Here is a 9151-nt window from a genome sequence, read left to right on the forward strand (position 1 = left end):
ATTATGGGAGCAAAAACATACAAGCTGCTACGGAGCTTGTTAACCCCTGAAAAGCCAGCTGACAAAACATTCAAGCAAATAGTAGACACTCTCCAACAGCATTTAAACCTCAAACCACTGGTCATTGCTGAAAGATTTAAATTTCACAATCGGAATCAAAGCAAACATGAAAGCATTTTTGGATATTGTGCTGAATTGTGCAAATTATCAGAACATTGTCAATTTGGAGCTGGTCTATCGCACGCATTGAGGGACAGGTTAGTGTGTGGCATGCACTGTGAAACCACACAGAAGAGGCTCCTGGGTGAAAAAGACCTTACATTAGAGAAGACGCTGAACATTGCAATATCAATGGAAAGAGCAGCACGGGGTGCTTCAGAGATTCAACAAAAATCTCTGGAATATGCTATGTATAAAATGTCACTGAACAGAAATGAAGGGAAGAAATGTTACTGTTGTGAGAACAGGTCACATCACCCTGGTGACTGTTGGTTTAAAGACAAAGAATGCAGAAACTGTGGCAAACAGGGCCACACTGGCAGAGTATGCAAAGCTAGTAAACAGCAGAAAAAGGACAAAATACAGAGAAACAAGAAACCCCAGAAAGGAAAACACAACAATGTACACAAAATGGGCGAAAGCAGTTCTGATGAAAACGACTCAGATGAAAGTAAATTGTCTTGTCTGCAACTTCACAGCGTGAAAGAGACAGATGATCAAAGAGTAATAAGGATCACTCCATAAGTGGCAGGTGTGAGACTTAAAATGGAGTTGGATACAGGCTCAGCTTTAACAGTGATCTCTGTACATGACTACAAATGACTGTTTTCTCACATACCTCTGAAACGAACTAAACTACTGCTAAAGACTTACACAAGACAGAAAGTGCATCCCAAATGTGAAATTAAAGTGACAGTGAACTATGGAGTCAAAACACAGCAACTGAACCTCTATGTACTGAAAAATGGAGGACCACCATTGCTGGGACGTGAATGGCTCAGGAAAATCCAGTTGGATTGGCACACCATCAAGGCACTAGATGTGTTAACAAAGGAGGGCAGCTCGGTGGGGAAGATGTCCACAGCTCTTCTCTCACCCATGGTCGACTATTACAACGATGAGGAGGAGCTAGACAGCGTCGATGATGAGGATGAACGCAGTATCCGTGGCTGCGACTCGGATGAAGATACAGAGGATGCAAGGGAGACAGATATTGCCAATAAGCAGGATGATGAAGACTACCTGGAAGTAAAAGAACAGATGTACCGGAAAAATTGACATCTCCCAAAAGACAGCTACAGCAGTTACAGGAAGGCACTTTGCAGGAGTATCAGAAAAGGATGAAGGATCTAGATCAACAATACAAGGAAAGAATACAAAACGCAGAGCTTTTTTCTGCAACTGGAGACAGAACAAGTGGAAAGGAATTATATTAAAGAGAAGAAAGCAGCAGTGAAGGAATTTGAAGATAAAAAGATTGAGTTAGAAGGGAAAAAAGAGGATTGAGAATGAGAGGCTAACAATGGAACTCACAGGACACTCTATGGAGGTAAAGTTAATAATGACTAGGAAACTAAGGAGGAGACCTAATGACCCTGTTCCAATTACAGACAAAAGACGAAAACCTGCACCTGCGCAGTTAAATTACTTGTTAACAGATGAACAGATAATAGAAGATCTGAGAACTCTCAATAAGCTTAAATCTCCAAAAATACCAGCATCTCTGTCTTCTCCTGAGCATCTTCCCAGCACTCCTGCTGAATCACCAGCACAAAGATATGAAGCATGAATAGAAGATGGTAAGTTATATTACGATTAGAGATGGTATCATAAAGGTCAGGCTATCTATTTGGAATCTAATGAGAATACAAAGATTGACTGTGTAATTAGCTCAGTTGGAACAAATGAGATATGGGTAAGGAAGACAAGTGATAGCACAAAGATGCGTGTATATCTAGGACAGCTGCACAGAGGAGTCTTCATTATACGGAGGCGATCTGCTGCATAGAACTCTTAGCAAGTTGGAGGTGCACATCTTCTTAACTCCCTATGCTCAGAGGTCAACTTTTCATGACTTTTATGTGGAAATCTGTATTAAAACAAACAAGTTTATTGAGAGACTGAAGAACACACTATTTGAAGACACTTTCCAATGCCATCTCAGTTTTGACGATTGTACATATTTTTAAGAATAACATTCTCCTTTTCACGGATTTCACTTTGCTTTCGTCATCTTTGTAAGATGGAGGTGACTACTCTTTATGGCTGGAACCTGCCAATTTGTGGATTGTTTAATTTATTCCAGACAACAGACTGAAGACCTATTTGCTTCATGCCAGACAATCTAGAGAAGACCCATCCCCCCAGAGACTTGAGTTATAAATTCACCAAAAGTGAAAAAAGGGCTTGTTATAATTTGATATTATTAAGTTACTAAGTAAACAAATGGTAGGTGTTTGTACGTTAAGGGTAAACATATTTGTTTTGCATAATGCCCCAGTAAAAAAACAGTTGATACACTATTAAAATAAAAGGGGAGGAGTGTACCGTATAGCCTACAGTATAATAAGGGACTACTTTATGTTTTAGTAACACGTCGTTGCTTGCGCTACTAGGCACGTATTGATCTGTACGTGTGTGCCGAGTTCGGATTCAGTGAGTAAAGAACCATGAAACTTAGCTCCCGTCTCCAGCATTTTTATTAATAGCATTGTTGTGTAGCCAGGCCACATACACAACAGGTTCTATGGTGTTTCTCTGTTTTGTGGCTGCCCGTGGGAGGACAAATCTCAGAGTTGTATTCTGTATGCATACTTTGATTATAAATGTACTTTGAATCTTTGATCATTTTAACTTCCAAGTTCTGAGGAACAGATTGTAACAGATGCCACAATTGTAAAAGATTATGTGGTTGAGAATGTGGCCATACTGGGGTAATCAAACACAGTGAGACATAATGCATAAATAATAGAGCTGTGAGAATTAACTTTGTGAATATGAATATGATTAAATACATGTCTTATGAATAACTTAATGCATTTACACATCCACCATACGACATTTATGAGCTCTAGTGCTTCCTCCTGATTTCTGAACAGAACAGTAGTTGGGATAGTGATATGGATTAGAAACCAGGAAAATAACAATCAGTTTTTATTTTATTTAGAGATACAGCGTGGAACAGTCCCTTCCAGCCCAACGAGCGGCACCACAGCGCAATTTAATCCTAGCCTAATCCCAGGACAATTACAATGGCCAATTAACCTACTGACCAGTAAGTCTTTGGAATGTGGGAGGAAAGCGGAGCTCCTGGAGGAAATCCATGTGGTAACGCGGAGAACGTACAAATTCCTTACAGAGAGTGCCAGAATTGAACTCTGAACTCCGACACCCAGAGCTGTAATAACATTGTGCTAACCGCTCCTCTACTGTGGCAGTTTGCAACGGTCCACTTCAAGATTAAGAACTGTGACAGGCAAGGGTGAAAGGAAAACCTGGAAATCTCTTGGCTACGGCTAACAGAGGAGAGAGAGAGTATAAATCCAGTGTGAGATCAAAGGAAAAAGTGTGATTTCAATGGGAGTTACCTTAAGATAAACCTGTTGATTATAAAACCGCTGTGGACAATTGATGAGAACCAGTTACTGCCCATGGTGCTGGAGGTTTTCTGTAGAGTCAGAGAGTCATAGAGAAGTACTGCACAGAAACAAACCCTTTGGCCCATCTAGTCCATGCTGAAACCTTTTAAACTGCCTACTCCCATTGACTAGGACTGGGACCAGGGTCCTCCATACCCCTACCAAGCACGTTCCTATCCAAACTTCCATTAAACATTGAAATCAAACTCGCATGTACCACTCCTGCTGGCAGCCCATTCCACACTCTCATGACCTTCTGAGTGAAGAAGTTTCCTCTCATGTTCCCCTTCAACTTTTCAGCTTTCACCCTCAACCCATGACATCTGATTGTCGTCTCACCCGACCTCAATGGAAAAAGCCTGTTTGCGTGAAGCCTATCTAGACCTCTCAAAATTTGGAAGCCACTATCAAATCTCCTCTCAATCTTCTATGTTTTAAGGAACACAGTCATAACCTATTCAATCTTTCCTTATAACTCAGGACATTCAGACCCGGCAACATCCTTGTAAGTTTTCTCTGCACTCTTTTAAACTTGTTACATCTTTCGTGTAGGTAGGTGACCAAAACTGCACACAGTACTCCAAATTAGGTCGCACCAGCGTCTTATAGAACTTCAGCATTACGTGCCATCTTCTGCACTTAATACATTGATTTGTGAAGGCCGTTGTGCGAAAAGCTTTCTTTACGACCTTATCTCCCTGTGATGCCACTTTCAATGAATTACGGACATTTATTCTCAGATCTCTTTGTTCTACCACACCATTGCTTGTGTAAGTCCTATGAAAATGCAAAGCCTCGCACTTGCCTGAACTTAATTCCATCTGCCATTTTTCTAGCTGATGCCGATCCCTCTTCATAGTTAGATAGACGTAGATAGTTTAGGGGAACGGACAAAGAAGTGGCAAATGAAATACAATGTTGGAAAGTTTATGGTCATGCACGTTGGTGGAAGAAATAAACGGGCAGACTATTATTTAGATTGGGAGAGAATTCAAAATGCAGAGATGCAAAGGGACTTGGGAGTCCTTGTGCAAGATACCCTCAAGGTTAACCTTCAGGCTGAGTCGGGTGTGAAGAAGGCAGATGCAATGTTGGCATTCATTTCTAGAGGTACAGAATATAAGAACAGGGATGTGATGATGAGACTCTATAAGGCACTCGTGAGACCACACTGGGAGTACTGTGTGCAGTTTTGGGCTCTTTATGTTTAGAAAGGATATACTGACATTGGAGAGGGTTCAGAGAAGATTCACAAGAATGATTCCAGGAATGAAAGTGTTACCGTATGAGTAATGTCTGTCAGCTCTTGGGCTGTATTCCCTGTTGTTCTGGAGAATGAGGAGGGATCGCATAGAAACAGTCTGAATATTAAAAAGCCTGAACAGATTAGATATGGTAAAGTTATTTCCATGGTAGGGGATTCTAGGACAAGAGGGCAGGACTTTAGGATTGAAGGACGTCCATTTAGAACTGAGATGCAGAAAAATTACTTTAGTCAGAGGGTAGTAAATCTGTGGAATTTGTTGCCACGAGCGGCTGTGGAGATCAAGTCATTGAGTGTATTTAAGGCAGAGATAGGTAGGTTCACGATTAGCCAGGGCATCAAAGGGTATGGGGTGAAGGCAGAGGAGTTGGATGACTGAAAGAATTGGATCAGCCCATGACTGAATGACTCAATAGCCCAAATGGCCTACTTCTGCTCCTTTATCTTATGGTCTTAACAGGCAGGTAGGCAGAGGAAGTGGTGTGGTTTTGTTGGTGAAAATTGAAATCAAGTCATTAGAAAGAAGTGACATAGGGTTGGAAGGTGTAGAATTGTTGTGGGTAGAACTAAGGAACTGCAAGGGTAAAAAGACCGTGATGTGACTTATATACAGACACCACCCCGCCCCCCGCCCAAATAGCAGTAAGGATGTGGTCTACAGATCACAATGGGAGATTGAAAATGCATGTCAAAAGGGCAATGTTACAACAGTCATGGGGGATTTTAATATGCAAGTAGATTTGGACAATCAGGTTTGTGCCCAAGAGGGGAAGTTTCTAGAATGCCTATGAGATTTTTTTTTAAAGCAGCTCAAGATTGAGCCTATGAGGGGATCAGCTATTCTTGATTGGATGTTGTGCAATGAACCAGAATGAATTAAAGAGCTTAAGGTAAAGGAACACTTAGAGTTAAGTGAGCATAACATGATCAGATTCACCTTGAAATTTGAGAAGGAGAAGCTATAGTCAGATGCTTCAGTATTCATATAGAGCAAAAGGAATTATGGGGACATAAGAGAGGAGCTGGTTAAAGTTGTTGGCAGACCAGCAGTGGCTGGAATTTCTGGGAGCAATTTGGAAGAAACAGGATGTATACATCACAAAAAGGAAGAAGTATTCTTAAGGCAAGATGCCACAACTGTGGATTGCAAAAGAGGTCAAAGCCAACATAAAAGTCAAGGAGAGAATAATATAGAAAAAAATAGTGAGAAGTTAAAGGTTTGGGAAGCTTTTAACAACCAACAGAAGGCAACTAAAAAGTCAAAAAGCAGAAAAAGATGGAACAGGAAGTTAAGCTATTTAATTATAAAAATGAGGATAATAAAAGTTTCATCGGATATACAAAGTGAAAAGAGTGGCAAGAGTAGATATCAGACTGCTGAAAATTGATGCTGGAGAGCTAGTAATAGAACATAGAAACATAGAAACATAGAAAACCTACAGCGCAATACAAGCCCTTCGGCCCACAAAGTTGTGCTGAACATGTCCCAACCTTAGAAATTACTAGGCTTACCTATAGCCCTCTATTTTACTGAGCTCCATGTACCTATCTAAATGTCTCTTAAATGACTCTATCGTATCCACTTCCACCACCGTTGCCGGCAGCCCATTCCACGTACTCACCACTCTCTGAGTAAAAAACTTACTCCTGACATCTCCTCTGTACCTACTCCCCAGCACCTTAAACCTGTGTCCTCTTGTGGCAGCCATTTCAGCCCTGGGAAAAAGCTTCTGACTATCCACACGGTCAATACCTCTCATCTTATACACCTCTATCTGGTCACCTCTCATCCTCCGTCACTCCAAGGAGAAAAGGCCGAGTTCACTCAACCTATTCTCATAAGGCATGCTCCCCAATCCAGGCAACATCATTGCAAATCTCCTCTGCACCCTTTCTATGTTTTCCACGTCCTTCCTGTAGTGAGGTGACCAGAACTGAGCACAGTACTCCAAGTGGGGTCTGACCAGGGTCCTATATAGCTGCAACATTACCTCTCGGCTCCAAAATTCGATTCCACGATTGATGAAGGCCAATACACCGTATGTCTTCTTAACCACAGAGTCAACCTGCACAGTTGCTTTGAGCGTCGTATGGACTCAGACCCCAAGATCCCTCTGATGCTCCACACTGCCAAGAGTTTTACTATTAATACTATATTCTGCCATCATATTTGACCTACCAAAATGAACCACCTCACACTTATCTGGGTTGAACTCCATCTGCCACTTCTCAGCCCAGTTTATCAATGTCCCGCTGTAACCTCTGACTGCCCACCACACTATCCACAACACCTCCAACCTTTGTGTCATCAGCAAACTTACCATCCCATATCTCCACTTCCTCATACAGGTCATTTATAATAATCACAAAGAGTAAGGGTCCCAGAACAAATCCCTGAGGCACACCACTGATCACTGGCCTCCATGCAGAATATGACCCATCTACAACCACTCTTTGCCTTCTGTAGGCAAGCCAGTTCTAGATCCACAAAGCAATGTCCCCTTGGATCCCATGCCCCTTTACTTTCTCAATAAGCCTTGCATGGGGTACCTTATCAAATGACTTGCTGAAATCCATATACACTCCATCTACTGCTCTTCGTTCGTCAATGTGTTTAGTCACATCCTCAAAAAATTCAATCAGGCTCATAAGGCACGACCTGCCCTTGACAAAGCCATGCTGACTACTCTTAATCATGTTATACCTCTCCAAATGTTCATAAATCCTGCCTCTCAGGATCTTCTCCATCAACTTACCAACCACTGAGGTAAGACTCACTGGTCTATAATTTCCTGGGCTATCTCTACTCCCTTTCTTGAATAAAGGAATAACATTCGCAACCCTCCAATCCTCTGGAACCTCTCCCGTCCCCATTGATGATGCAAAGATCATCGCCAGAGGCTCAGCAATCTCTTCACTTGCTTCCCATAGTATCCTGGGGTACATCTCATCCGGTCCCGGCGACTTATCCAACTTGATGCTTTCCAAAAGCTCCAGCACATCCTCTTTCTTAATATCTAATTGGGGAGAAGGAAATTGCAGACAAACTGAATAAGTATTTTTGTATCAGCATTCACTGTGGAAGAAACTGGCAGTATGCCAGAAATTCGAGAGTGTCAGGGGGTGTAAGGTTCTGGGGAAGTTGAAAGATTTGAAGGTAGATAGGTCACCCAGATGAGATGGCATATATCCTAGGATCTGAAAGTGGTGGGCGACGAGATTGTGGAGGCAATATTAATGATCTTTCAAGAATCAATTGATTCTTGCTTGATTCCAGAAGAATGGAAAATTGCAAATGTCATGACACTCTTCAAGAAGAGAGGGAGGTAGACGAAAGGAAATTCTAGACCAGTTAGTCTGACTTCAGTGGTTAGAAAGAACTTGGAGTTGATTGTTAAGGATGTGGTTGTGGGGTACTTGGAGTCACATGATAAAAAAGGCTGTAGCCGGTATGGTTTCCTTTAGGGAAAATCTTGCCTCACGAGTCTGTTGGAATTCTTTGAAGAAATAAGAAGTAGGATAGACAAAGGAGGATCGATTCATGCTGTGTACTTGGATTTTCAGAAGGCATTTGACAAGGCACTACATATGAGGCTGCTTAACAAGTTAAGGGCCCACGTTATTACAGGAAAGATTCAACATGGATAAAGCTGTAGCTGATTGGCAGGACGCAAAGAGTGGGAATAAAGGTAACCTTTTCTGGTTGGCTGCCCGTGACTAGTGGTGTTCCACGGTGGTCTGTGTTCAGACCGCTTCTTTTTACAATATACGTCAATAATTTGGATTACAGGGTTGATGACTTTGTGGCCAAATTTGCAGACAGTATGGAGGTGGGTGGAGGGGCAGGCAGTTTTGAGGAAATAGAGAAGCTATAGAAAGATTTAGACAGATTAGGAGAATACATAAAAAGTAACAGGTGGAATACAGTGCTAGGAAGTGTATGGTCATTCACTTTGGGAGAAACAATGAAAGGGTAGACTATTTTCTAAATGGAGAGAAAATTCAAAGATCTAAGGCACAAAGGTTAATCTGCAGCTTGAATCAGTGGTGAAGAAGGCAAATGCGATATAAGCATTCATTTTAAGAAGACTAGAATATGAAAGCAAGGATGTAATGTTGAGACTTTATAAAGCACTGGCAAGAACTCATTTGGAGTATAGTGAGCAGTTCTGGGCTCTTTATCCCTAGGAAGGATGTGGCAAAACTGGAGAGGGTTCAAAGGAAGCTCTCGAAAATAATTCCAGGATTG

The 9151-nt window shown here is 41.7% G+C and overlaps 1 pseudogene; it reads left to right on the forward strand.

Moving 5' to 3' along the window:
* The first annotated feature begins 1074 nt into the window (after nt 1–1074).
* Nucleotides 1075–2937, forward strand: LOC134356717 (sin3 histone deacetylase corepressor complex component SDS3-like; annotated as a pseudogene).
* Nucleotides 2938–9151: the final 6214 nt, after the last annotated feature.

Source organism: Mobula hypostoma, chromosome 1 (assembly GCF_963921235.1).
Source record: "Mobula hypostoma chromosome 1, sMobHyp1.1, whole genome shotgun sequence".
Taxonomy (NCBI): domain Eukaryota; kingdom Metazoa; phylum Chordata; class Chondrichthyes; order Myliobatiformes; family Myliobatidae; genus Mobula; species Mobula hypostoma.